Source organism: Aquarana catesbeiana, linkage group LG01 (genome assembly GCF_042186555.1).
Source record: "Aquarana catesbeiana isolate 2022-GZ linkage group LG01, ASM4218655v1, whole genome shotgun sequence".
NCBI classification, from domain to species: Eukaryota; Metazoa; Chordata; class Amphibia; order Anura; family Ranidae; genus Aquarana; species Aquarana catesbeiana.
Window position 1 is genome coordinate 438,729,984 of NC_133324.1, and position 13,453 is coordinate 438,743,436.

Genomic DNA, 13,453 nt, shown 5'->3' on the forward strand with positions numbered 1-13,453 from the left:
ATGAGATGGGTAATACCCTAAATAAGTGTAATAATTTCGGCAATATGGATATTTTTATAGCATTGATCCGTCCCAACCATGATAATGGAAGAGAGGTCCATTGTTTCATAGAGCCTGTAACTTGTTTCAGTAGAGGGAGATAATTAGCCGCAAATAGATCTTTAATCGGGGTTGTAAGTTGTACTCCTAAATATGAAATTTGATGGGTAACCCAGTTGAAAGGTAAGGAGGTTTGGAAGTGTCGAAGTTCTTCTTGTGGCAAAGATATATTTAACACATTTGATTTTGTGGGATTAACAAAACGTCCAGACACTTGTGCAAATTTTTCCAAGACATTTAATAAGTTTGGGGCTGATATATGGGGATGAGATAAAAAAAATAAGAACATCATCAGCATATAGACATAACTTGTGCTGATATCTGCCCAATTCGATTCCTTTGATATCAGGATTAGACCTAATTAATTGTGCTAGTGGTTCGATAAGGAGAGCAAAAAGCAACGGGGATAGAGGGCAACCTTGCCTTGTCCCTCTTCTAATGTCCAACATTGCAGATTTATATCCCGCATATTTAATGTATGCCTTTTGGGTTGTTATACAAAGAGGAGATCCATGTTAGAAAATTTTTCCCAAATCCACATTTTTGAAGCATGTACTGCAAGTATGGCCAAGTAACAGAATCAAAAGCCTTCCGGATGTCTAGGGATAAGAGGCATGTAGGGATGTGTCTGACTTTAGCTGCGTTAATAAGCAAGAGAGCTCGTCTGATATTATCTCCTGCCTGACGTGTTGGCATAAATCCTGTCTGGTCCCGATGAATTAGTCGACCTATAATGTTGTTCAAACGAGTTGCCAGGATCTTGGCTAGCAATTTAATATCTAGGTTAAGGAGAGATATGGGGCGGTAATTGGTCCAAGAGGTAGAATCTGAGCGGGGTTTGGGAATCATTGCTATAATGGAGGTCAATGTTTCAGACCCAAATGAGTAACCTTTCAGGATGGAATGAAAGGCTCTGGTCAGGATTGGTGCTAAAATGTGCGCATACTGTTTATAATATAACGCCGAGAATCCATCTGGATCCGGTCTCTTATGTAGTTTATGGCAGTCAGAACTTCAGATGCTGTTATGGGACACTCAAGGGCATCTCGTTGTTCCTGGCCTAAGGTAGGGAGCATAATATTAGAAAACAAAGTGTCTGCTTTTGTCTTATCAAAGTCTTGAGCAGGGGAATATAATTTCGCAAAATTAGTGCGAAATAGCTCTAATATTTTAACTGGGTTGCTGGTATATCCATCATGGGATATTTCCAGTCTAAAAGGTCCATGCATGTTTTATCGCCTTTAAACTACGCGCCATGGGGGTGTCTGGTTCATTAGCCTTAAGATATTGGATATGTTGGCGTTTACATAATAATTTGTCTGCAGAGTCAGTTAGGAAAAGGTCTAGATCAAGACTGGCTTTCTCTAGTTTTGAGTTGTTGGTGGCATTCGGGGACGATTGAAAGGTGTCATGGCATTTATTGTAAGCAGCCTCAAGCTTTGCGAACATAGGTTTGCGTTTTTTTTTTAAATTGCTGTTGCTTGTTTTATCAATCTGCCCCGAATTACAGCTTTATGGGCCTCCCCACAGTGTGAGGGCGGAGATATCTTCGGTGTCATTGAATGAGAGGTAATCAGTGATTGCCCCTTCAATCTCAATTCTATGGGATGGGGTGGTCAGTATGGAGTCATTAACACACCAAGTGGTATTGTGTGATCTGGGAATAGTGGAAGCTATAGTTGTGAAAACAGCGCAGTGGTCAGTCCATGGAAATGGGATTATTTTGGAGGAAATAATTTCTGGTGTCATGCTAGATGGGGTAAAGATATGATCAATACGTGAGAGTTATGTGGATATGAATAATGTGTGAAACATCTGTTAGGATTAAGTTCTCACCAAGTATCTACTAAGTTATGAGTAGTAAGCAGAAATTGTAGAGTTAATTTAGCAGAGCTTGTAGTAAGGGCCGAAGGGGATTTATCTAAAAAAGGAAAAACCGTTGCATTAGAGTCTCCACACAGTACAACTGTTCCAAATTTCAACAACTTATATAAACAACAGCGTATCAACAACTTGAAAAAGATGGGTTAAAAAGGCAGCTGGGCGTTTATTTGGGGCATAGTAAGATACAATTGTAATGGCCAGTAACAGTTGTATCCAGTATAGCCAGTAATTAATACATATCTTCCTTCTGGGTCATTCAATTGTGACACAAGGGTAAAGGGAGTATTGCGATGGAAGCCAATAAGAGTTCCACGCTGTTTAACTGAGGCAGAGGTAGCGTAAAATTGTGGATATGAGGTCGAAAGGAATTTAGGGTACACTTTGTCTGTAAAATTGGTTTCCTGCAAACAAATAATATGAGCTTTCTTAGCTGTAAAGGAGCGCATAGCCTTTGTGCGTTTATGTGGGATATTAAACCCTTGTACATTTAAAGATAAAATGTGAAGTTATTATATCATGAGGACCATAACACTTACCAAGAACCATGACCACCAACTGGAGAGATAAAAGGGGGAAGAAAGTGATTGAGAAAGTAGTAAAATAATGAAATTGAACTACCCTAGTACAAGAACATAAAATCAATAATTTGAGACGGAACAATAGGGTGTGGAAACGTCTCAAGAGTGATCAAAGTCTTTGAGAGGTTCCAGGGCCACCAACAGAATCCCGCATAACAGTAGCAGAGGTCTGAGGGTGGTAAGGGGGGCAGCAAGAAATTCCTAAGAGAAGAACACAGGAGAAACACAGGAGATAGAGATATATATATATATATATATATATATATATATATATATATTATGGTGTAACAATAACTACCAAGCCCATTCCATCAAAAAAAAAGAGGAAAAATATGTAATGTATGTATATTTAATGAGATCATAAATTAGAGTGGTTGCTTGGTAATAAAAAGGTAAATAAGGACCATCAAATTTGAATGAAAAACCATTTATAAAATATGTCAGGCGAGCTAGGAGATCTCAAATGCTCAAAAATCGACCACGTTTATGGATCTTCTGTCGTGAAGAGGAAGAGGGATTATTGAAGCCTGCTGCTGTATTTTGTGGAGTGGATCTTGAGGCCGATTGTCTACGAGATTGATCTTTAGGTAAGGTTTTATCTGCAATATCCATTTCAGTCATGGCCGACTGTAAGTCCTCTGAAGAGCGACAAACATACTTAGTTTCAAGGTGCGTGAATCGAAGAGAAAAGGGGAATCCCCAATGGTAGGTGATTTGATTTTGTTGTAGCACCTGTAATTGGGGTTTGAGTGCTCCCCTCTTTGCCACTGTGAGTGGAGAAATATCCGCAAAGAGCTGATACACATGGCCCTGGAATTGCAGAGAATCTCTCCCTCTAGCAGCTGAAAGTAATTGCTCTTTGGTTCTATAATAATGAAATTTGGCAATTATGTCTTTAGGGGGGCCATTAGGTTTGCGAGGAGCTAAAGCCCTGTGCACCCTGTCCATTTCCAGCCTTTCCACAGGAATACCAGGCTGTAATTCCTGGAATAATGCTTATGCTCATAGCAGCTTGAAGATCAAAGACAGACTCAGGGATTCCCCCAATTCGCAGATTCGATCATCTGTCTCTTTTCTTGGTCCTCCAAACATGACTGTAGTATAAGATTTTCCTCTTTTTAAGGTTCTCAAATTCAGAGATATAGTGCTGTGTATGGCCGTCTATTTCATCCACCCCCAATTACAGCTCAGCTGTTCTCTGTCCCAGCTCCCTTATTTCCTTTGTCAATTTATCAGTAATTTGATCTGAAGTTTGAGGGCTTTCTGTAGCATACAATCAAACGTTTTAAACATTTCAGATTGAATCGCTGTCTGTGAGACACCAGTATCAGAGTCAGACTCAGCGGTGAAATCCTGAATTTTTGAACTGTGTGGCAGTGCTTTCCTCGTGTGCGGTGTGCAGGGCTGTGAGGTAACTGATGCCGCCATCTTGGAAGACTGCCTGGCCGGCGCTTCTTTAGCCATACCTGCTTTATATTTAAGTTTCGGGCCCAGCAGGACCATGATAGTAACACCTGAGGGCTCTAGAGAGTAACAGCTAGCACTGTGTACCGTTCACGGTGCCTCTGAGACTTGTTCGGTGTGTTCGTCCCAGGAGCGGAGCTCTAAGACGGCATTACCGGTCTCTCAGGCTTCCGCGCATGCGCCTCCCTACCAATGTGATTGTCAGCACTTAACTGATTTTTCAAGCTCTCAAAAAGCTGATGTACTAGATGGTCTCTTTGGGATAAAGGCAACCGCAGATCTAAAAAGGCTAAGATGGCACCATCCTCAGAGGTTTGGGCAACGCTGTATCCTGGCCTAGGGCAGCACTTTGCAGGGGGCAGCACGGAAAGAGTCCCCGCCGGCTTGCGCTGTTGGTGTAACACCAGTCTTATGGGGCGAACTGGCCTGAGAGGCAAATTAGGCACTGCTTCCAGTATGCGGCCAACCGGCAAGCCGCAACTGTGGGGGGGGGACCGCTTCTAATTTTGACTGTCCTATCCTCCTGGACCGCAAACCTTCCTCAGTGTGCTATGTTTTCTGCTGCACCCTTGGCATGGTTATATCTTAGTCCTCTCCATAAAATGATCAGACATTTGTGCTTAAAGTAGAACTATGGGCAACACTTTTTCCAAAATGAAGGAAAAAAAAAAGTAAGGGAGGTTTATAGCCCCTGTCAGTTTATTTTTTACCATCCCTGTCCCATTGCAGAGATTTCCCTTCACTTCCTGCCCCATAGCCAAACAGGAAGTGAGAGGAAATCTATGCAAATTAAGGGAATCCATTCCCCCCCCCCCCCCCCCCCCAGGCTCTTAGAACTAGTGTCTCCACTTGAAAATTTCAGGGTGGGTCATTTAAATTAGGGGTGCACAAAACGTAAATACACTACTGGGTTTGGGGGGGGGGGGTTTTACCTGGTGATTTTTACCCTAAAAAGGTCTCTCTCTCTGTCTCGCAAGCTAGGTCTTTGCATCAAAGTTTAGTACCTGACCCTAGAAATGTTCTTTTGACTGGGCAAAAATTCCCCTATGACACACTCTAAAACCTGCTCAGGAGAGTAGACGATGTTCAGAAAGGTGTGGGATCGGACAACTCCATATTAGGGGCCATAGTTTTTAATCGATCTCAGTGAGATAAAACAAATGTGATGGGTCAGGTGACCACAAGTTTATGACATAGCGTATGTAATAAGTTTTTTTTTTTTTTTTTTTTTTTTTTCCTGGTTTACAGTTTTTACAGGGAGCTATACAAATAGTTATATACACTGTCAATAATACCTTATGCAATCAAACTTTTTTACATATTACAAGTGAATACTTTTCACAACAACGTAAAACAGGTCTGACAACACCTGCAAATATTAAACATTACCAGAACACATGCATTGGATTTGAATTTTTATAGATCCATTCAGACCTGTCTGCTATGCATGATTTTTGTTATTCCCAATGCAGTAAGGCAACACACCACACAAGTAATGATGGCACTACCATCAGAAAATTGTACATGTCTTATTTCTGGTCTCTTTTGGTGTATTGGCAGTCCATTCACATGGGTGCATTTGTTATGCTTTTTGTAAAAGGTGAAAGTAGCTTTGCATGTTGGTGCACTCCAATGGATCAGAAGGATTTGAGTGGGCTAAAGTCTCCAATAATGATGAACGCTTCAGACCACAAGTTTCAACTTCAGTAGAACATCTTTAGTAGAGTCTTAGGGAAAGGGTTTTAGCACCAGGTCATGCATTCTCACCGATGACTTATTTGTTCTGAAAAAAAATAGTGCCAGGGGTGCTTGCAGATAACACTCGTGTTAATGTTTAAGGCGTACGCTTGTTCATGTTCGAGAGGTTAAGAGTTTTATGTTACATTTTATATATTTATTTTTAATCCATTAGGCCCCTAACAAGTTCCTATACAAGCACTTTTGAGGAAAGACTTTATTCTCCAAAGGATCTCCCATTATCCCCTTAATGTACAGTGCAGAATGGGTAAATTGCATAAGCAATAATGTGATACTATACTATTGCGTCACCTTTAGCACCAAACAAGATTAATTATGCAAAACACTGTTCAAGTCTGATTTTTTTTTTTTTTTTTTTTTTTTTCTTGCTGTTAAAATTTTCATTCCATAAATGATTAGATCAGCCTTTCTCTAACTTTTTCATCCCGGTGGAACCTTTACAATTTTCAAGTCTTAGGGACTCCTGTTAAAATCAGTCCTTTGGGAACAATGCTTACTTAAATTGATGGCCACTGGGAAGGATCCCCTCTTACAGACAGCTAAAGAGCGCATTGGTGTCCTCCCACTTGCTCTGCCAAGTGTCTTTGGAACTTGGTGGGCATCATTAGATGGGTCAGTCAGCAACCTCTGGTGAAACCCTGCTTGAGAATGTCTGGGTTAGACTGTCAATCATTTTGAAATGTATAATATTGTTTTTTGATTCTGTGCATGATTTTGTTTTTGATAGACTAATTACTCTAGTAATGTGTATAAATTTTTTTTTTTTTTTTTTTTTTTTTTTTTATATATTCACAATCTATGAGCATCCTAAACTATTTTGGATCTTTTTACATTATTCGGAGAAGGTCATCATCACATGTTATCAGTGAATAACTTGTGTTTTAAACAATACTGACAGCATTGTTTATAGTATATGAATACATGGCATTTGCCAGATCTCTATCCCTATCATAGCTGATATGTAGGCATAAACATTCTTTTAAAAAAGATTACCTTAATATAATTATGACGTAAAAACGCACGTCAAATTACAGCGGCTGAAAAATAGCATTTGCTTGTAATTAGAATTTAAATGAATTTGGTTGTTTTAATGGAATTACGTGATTGTGCTAATTTTTTTTTTTTTTTTTCTTCCTCCCTAGGCTTTGTAACCTCTGCTTTGGATAAGAATTGTTCACTGGAAGGAAGCATTTTAGCTGCCCCTACTGTGGAGTAAAACCTCTATTTTCTCTAGTCTGTCCAGGACAGCACTAGAGAGAGAGACTCCACCTCCGGAAACAGGAAACACACATTCAGTCCCTCTTCCTCAGTCTTTGTGTTTTCTCCACCGGAGGAGGCTGGATGGAGTTCCCCTTCCCCTGAGCCTAGGAGCTGCCTATGAGAGAAGGGGAAGGAGGTCTACAAAATAGCCTGACCGAGGGACCCAGATGCCTGCCACCTTCTCAGGTAAAGTGGAGCTGGTACCGGCGTCCTCCTCTATTATAGCCTGGGGAGGGTTGACATTCACCGCATGACTGGCCGTATACTATGGTATCCTGGTGTGGGTCCGGCAGGGGCGGGCGTAGGCCTCGACTTCCGGCCTGTGAAACGCAGGAGGAGGGCGGGGACTTCTGGTGCACCACTTCCGGTTCTGGGTCATGCAGCGAGCGTAGACACCAGAGCCATGGCGGTTATTTTAAATGTCAGCCACAGGATGGGAAGCCAACTATTCAGCTCCACAGCGCAATGCTCCAGCAAGGAACAGACAGCATCAATCCAGCTGAACCAGATGGCACTGGGGCTGGCCCAGCTCAGGTAGGTGGACACTGGGGTGCCTTTGTCCTACGGGGCTGGGTGGGGTAATGGACTCAATGTAGTCCTTTTTTTTTTTTTTTCCCCTCCCCTCTTTAAGATGGTATCCGGGCTAAAGAGTCATGTGAATCCCGTCAGTGGCTAGTAGGGTGCTGGTGTTGTAGGTGTTGGTGGAGGTACACCCACTGATTGGCTAAGGGTTTTTTCTGACGGCAGCTTATCTTTGCTTTTTTTTACCCTTCCTTTGCCTCCCTTCTCTTCTTCTCTTGTCTCAGGCTCAGCCCAAGGAACCGGAGAGGTCAGGGGGGAGAAGAGGTGTCCGTCATGTATGAACAAATTTAAGGAAGGGTGGAACGAGCCCCTGCATTGATAAATTGGTTTACAAGGAGGCAATGGGGGCTTGCAAGGAATTGATTTCTGGTGTTCAGAAGGAAATTAAGGCCATTAAGTCAATGCTGGCAAACCTTGAAACCCCAAAACAACCAGCCACAGTTACCCCTGCTTCAGCCTCAGAGGTGGGTGACGAATCAGGGGGAGAGGAATTGGATTCTTTGGATGAGCCAAGTGTGACAGCATCATCCAAAGATATATTCCGAGCCAAGGGATAAGTTCACCCAGATACAGGCTCTCTCGAGGAGGTGGATGCCTTATTGGGGGTGATCTACGAGACGCTAGAGATCAAAGAAGAGCAGACCTCCTTGTCCCTACATGACCAGATGTATCGGACCCTGAAAGAAGACCAAAACAGGGTATTTCTTGTATACAGTGCACTGGTGAACTCTAAAAAAAACTCTAAAAAAAAAAAAAAAAGAGTGGGTGGAACCGGAGAAATTTTTTTTTTTTTTTGCCAAGTCTAAAGAGGAGGTTCCCTTTCAGTGAGGATTCTGCCTGTATTTGGAACAAAGTGCCCAAAGTGGATGCAGCCTTTTCCCAGTGTGCCAAATCAACAGACCTCGCCTTTGAGGACATGGATGTCCTTGGGGAACCCATGGACAAGAGGATGGGGGTACTGCTGAAAAGGTCATGGGAAGTAGCAATGACAAATCTAAAACCAGCAATGGCTACAACAATAGTGGCTTGTAATTTGGAGGTCTGGCTGGACCAATTACAAAGCCATTTGGAAAGTGGGACCTCCAGGAAGAAAATTCTGGATTCCCTTCCCATGCTGCACAAAGCAGCAGGCTATATGGCAGACGCATCTGCTGAGTAGGTCAAGCTATCGGCAAAGACCAGTGAAAATAAAAAATATTATACCGCACTACCTGGTGAAATGTAAAGCAGCAGCTCAAAATAAGTAGGATATACACAAAACAATAAATATTATAAAACGTGAGCAGCACTAAAAATAAGTGAACAAGCATATAGAGTGATATATATGTAACTAAAAAAGCCCTAAAGGACTCGGAAATAGCATATATGAAACACAATTAAGGTCACAGAGAAAAAATAAGTCCAAATAGTGAAAAAATGTGAGTAAATGGATATTCAGTCCAGATAGAAGAGGGAAAAGGAGTCCAACCAAAGATGTACGGATAAAAATAATTCAATCACAAAACTCACTCAAGTGCAGTCCCCAAAGATCAGCCAACTGGAGGAAGTTACAGGCGATTTGGGAACCGATAATGGCATTTGCCAGAGAGCTAAAAAGATACCACGTACAAGTCCTCCTTGACAGTGTGGTAGCGGTCTCTTATCTAAACAAGCAAGGGGGAACAAGATGTCCGTCCTTAATCAGACTAACACGAGTGCCATCTAATTTTTTTTTTTTTTTTGGGCCGAGAAAAACCTGAAGTAAATATCTGCAGTCCATCTAAAAGGAGTGGACAACCGCCTGACAGACTTTCTGAGCTGACCCCAAGTGTACGAGTCAGATTGGTCACTAAACAGGGAGATCTTCCATCTAATGGTAGAGAAATGGGTACTTCCAGAGGTGGATTTGTTCGCCAGCAAATCAAATGCCAAGGTTCTGGTGTACTTCTCGCTAGAAAGAGAAGTAGAGTCCAGGGGGTTAGACGCCTTGGCCCAGAGGTGGGCTTTTCCCATTTTGTTACGCCTCCCCCCTCTGGTTCTGAGGAAGTTTGTTCAAGAGCATAAGACAATGATACTAGTGGTCCTGTATTGGCCGTATAGAGGCCATGGTTTTCCACGCTGTTATACCTGACAGAGGAGCCTCCCCTCATGCTGCCCAAGAGGAAGGATCTGCTGTCCCAAGGCACAGTGCTATTACCAAAAATACAGACTCTAAAATTGTCAGCTTGGTGTCCTGAGGAAAGCTTCCTGAAGTCTAAGGGGCTCTCAGACAGGGTGGTAAACACAATTCTTTCTAGTAGAAAGTAGCCCAAGCAATTTATGTTACATTTTGGAAAGTTTTTCTTTTGTTCATGGTTGATACCAAGAAGGTGTCTGCAGGTATCCCAGCCGTCTTGGAGTTTTTACAAGATGGTGCGGATAAAGGACTAGGCATTAGCACATTAAAGGTGCAGGTCTTGGCCTTGTGTGTTTTTTTTTTTTTTTTCTTTAGAACAACCCCTGGCGTTAGAACCGCTAGTTAGCAGGTTCTTTAAGGGGTTAGCAAGAATTAGACCTGTTCCGTTTAAGATTCAGGCCAAAATGGGAACTGTCAACAGTATTGGAAGTTTGGATAAAATGGTCACAAAAGAAAGAGCTGTTCTTAAAATAGATCACTCTCAAAACTCTCTTTTTAGTGGCCATATCTACAGCTAGACACATTAGCGAGCTGCAGGCACTTTCCATTAAGGAACCTTTCCTGCAAATTTTTGAAGACAGGCTGGTACCACGTACAGACCCAGGTTTTTTTGCCTAAGGTAGTGTCAAAATTCGACAAGAATCAGAAAATTGTTTTGCCTTCATTCCGTGGGTCCCCAACCAATCCAAAGGAAACAGAATTCCACCAACTGGATGTGAGAGCCTGTGTCTTACGGTAACTGTAATTGTCAAAATCGAATGCTCTTTTTTTTGCATTTGGGGAAAAAAATTGGGGTTCCAAGCTTCGAAATTCACAATCTCAAGGTGGATTAAACAAGCTATTGTGGAAGCTTACAAATTTAAAAAAAACAATCCCCCCATGGCTCACTCCACACGGGCACTATCTGCTTCTTGGGCGAAGCAAGCTGGAGCGACACCAGAACAAATCTATTGAGCAGCAACATGGTCAAACTACTCGACTTTCATGAAGCATTATAGATTGGGCCCTATCTCAGCGCAAGACCAAGCGTTTGGGAGAAAAGTCCTCCAAGCAAACTTTTAGAGAAAACTACAGTTAGATTTACTGGTAAATCTGTTTCTAGGAGGAGTCCAGGACAGCAGGGATTCCCTCCCTATATGCTGTTATAACTTTTGGATGAGTGTTTTTTGTTTCAGAAGCCGTTCCGGGGAATTTTCCGGTTAAAGACTGAGGAAGAGGGACGGAAGCCGCCCTTTAGGGATCTGAATGTGTGTTTCCTGCCTCTGGAGATGGAGCCCATCTCGTGCTGTCCTGGACGACTCCTAGAAACAGAGTTACCGGTAAGTCTAAAGCCGTGTACACACGACCGGACTTTTCGACCGAACTAATCCGTCGGACAAGCCGACCGAGACTGTGTGGGCTTCATCGGACCTCCAGCTGACTTTTTCTGTTGAAAATCAGACTGAGTTTAGATTTGGAACATGTTTCAAATCTTTCCGACAGACTCGAGTCTGGTCGAAAAATCCATTAGTCTGTATGCTAGTCCGACGGACAAAAAGACGCAAGGGCAGCTATTGGCTACTGGCTATGAGCTTCCTTATTCTAGTCCCTTCGTACGTCATCACGTTCAAACCAACGGACGAACTTTAGTCCGTTCGTGTGTGTGGGCAAGTCCGGTCGTTCGAAAGTTCTTTGGAAAGACTGTCGGACCTTTTGATGCTGAAAAGTCTGCTTGTGTGTACACGGCATAACTCTAGTTTTCGCTGATCTGTTTTCTAAACTGCAAATTATTTAGGTGGGTTTGTATCCTAATGGAAGCAAGGTTGATCTGCTTTAAGTATTAAAAGCGCAGCACACAGGCCCCCCCCCCCCTTTTTTGTTTTTGTTAGTGCAAACAATTGTGCAGAAATTTTACAAAGTACTTTATCATTTAGTTACTTTGCTAGTTTTGTTGAAGTTTATTATTTGTTGTGTGGTTAAGTACACAGCGCTGCATGGTGGATTTTTAACCACTGGAAGGTTTTACCCCCTTCATGACAGAGCATTTTTTGCTATTCAGCACTGCGCTCCTTTAACTGGCAATTGAGCGGTCATGCAACACTGTACCCAAATTAAACTTTTTTTTTTTCACACAAAACGTTGTTTTGGTTGCATTTAATCGACATTGTGCGTGGGGGTTTTTTTTTTTTTTTTTTTTTTTTTTTCCCCCTCACCCAACAAATTAAATTTAAAACTAACAACAACTTACAAAGCCATCCACAACTCAGCCCCCAGCTATACATCACTAGCGTAGTCTCAAAATACCAACCCTAATTGTTCTCTTCAGTCTGTCCCAAGACTTCTTGCTCTCTACCTCCCTCGTCGCCTCCTCCCATGCTCGCCTCCGGGACTGAGCCTCTCCCATCCTATGGAATTCCCTACCCCAAACTGTCTGATTATTTCCTACTGTTTGCTTTTAGATGATCCCTGAAAACGTTCCTCTTCGGAGAAGACTATTCTGCCCACTTCTAACAACCATACTTTTTTATTTTCTCTATCAGCTCATTAGCCACAGTTATTACCTTTTTTGTATCACTTGGCCCTTGCTTTTAGATTGTAAGCTCTAACGAGCAGGACCCTCTGATCCCTCCCTTTATTGAATTGTATTGTAAGTGTACTGTCTGCCCTCATGTTGTTGTAAAGCTCTGCACAAACTGTTGGTGATATATAAATCCTGATAATACACTGGTCTAAGTTCTTTTTTTTTTTTTTTTTTTTTTTTAACTAAGGAAATGTAGTGTATATCATTTAGTCTGTGTGAAAGTTAGTCCACAAACTATGGTATGTGTATATATTATAAATTTTTTTTTTATTTTTTTTTTATTTTTTATTTTTTTTTTTTTTACAGATGGAATGGCATTCTGGCAGCCCTCTCCTTTCCAGGCTGTCACTCAACACTGAAGCCGGTAGAGGAAGCTTTCTATATTACTTCCTCCACCGGCTGTGTGCTAGCGCCAACACCCAGGGCACCTTCCCCACACCTGTTAATAGGTGCCCCGAGTCAAGACGTCACAACTGTTAAAAAAAAAAAAAAAAAAACTGCTATTGGGGGGCTTCCAGAGGCAGCTTCTGTCCCACATATAGAAAAAAAATAAAGGCTGGGCATGTGCACTTTAAATGTTTGACATATAACTTTTTTCCCTTTGTGGTGAATGAGCTTGGAAAGGGAATGACCATGTGTTGTGCTATTAAAAATCTGAGGTTTAAAGGGGTCGTAACCCCTTGTGGTTTTAAAACAAAAATGGGTTTATACTTGCCTACTCTGTGCAATAATAGTGCACAGAGGCCCTGATCCTCCCCCACCAGTACTCTTGGCTCCTCATTTTCTCTTCTTGTGCCACCATAGGAATACGCTTCCTATGGTGGTACACATGTGTGCACGCTCATAGATGCACACAGCTTAGCCTAGCCCCCCTGCTCACTGGATTTGATTGACAGTACCAGGAGCCAATGGCTCCTACTGCTGCCTCCCTGTTCTGTAAGACAGGAGAGAACCGCTGCAGACAGGCACAGAGCTGGATCAGATGAGGACGTGGGTAGTATTTAGGGGGTGAGGGGGATGATACAAATACTGGAACTTCATCTTTTTTTACCTTTTTAATGCAGGGAGTACATTAAGGTAAATGTTTTCCTTTACAACCACTTTAATTTTATA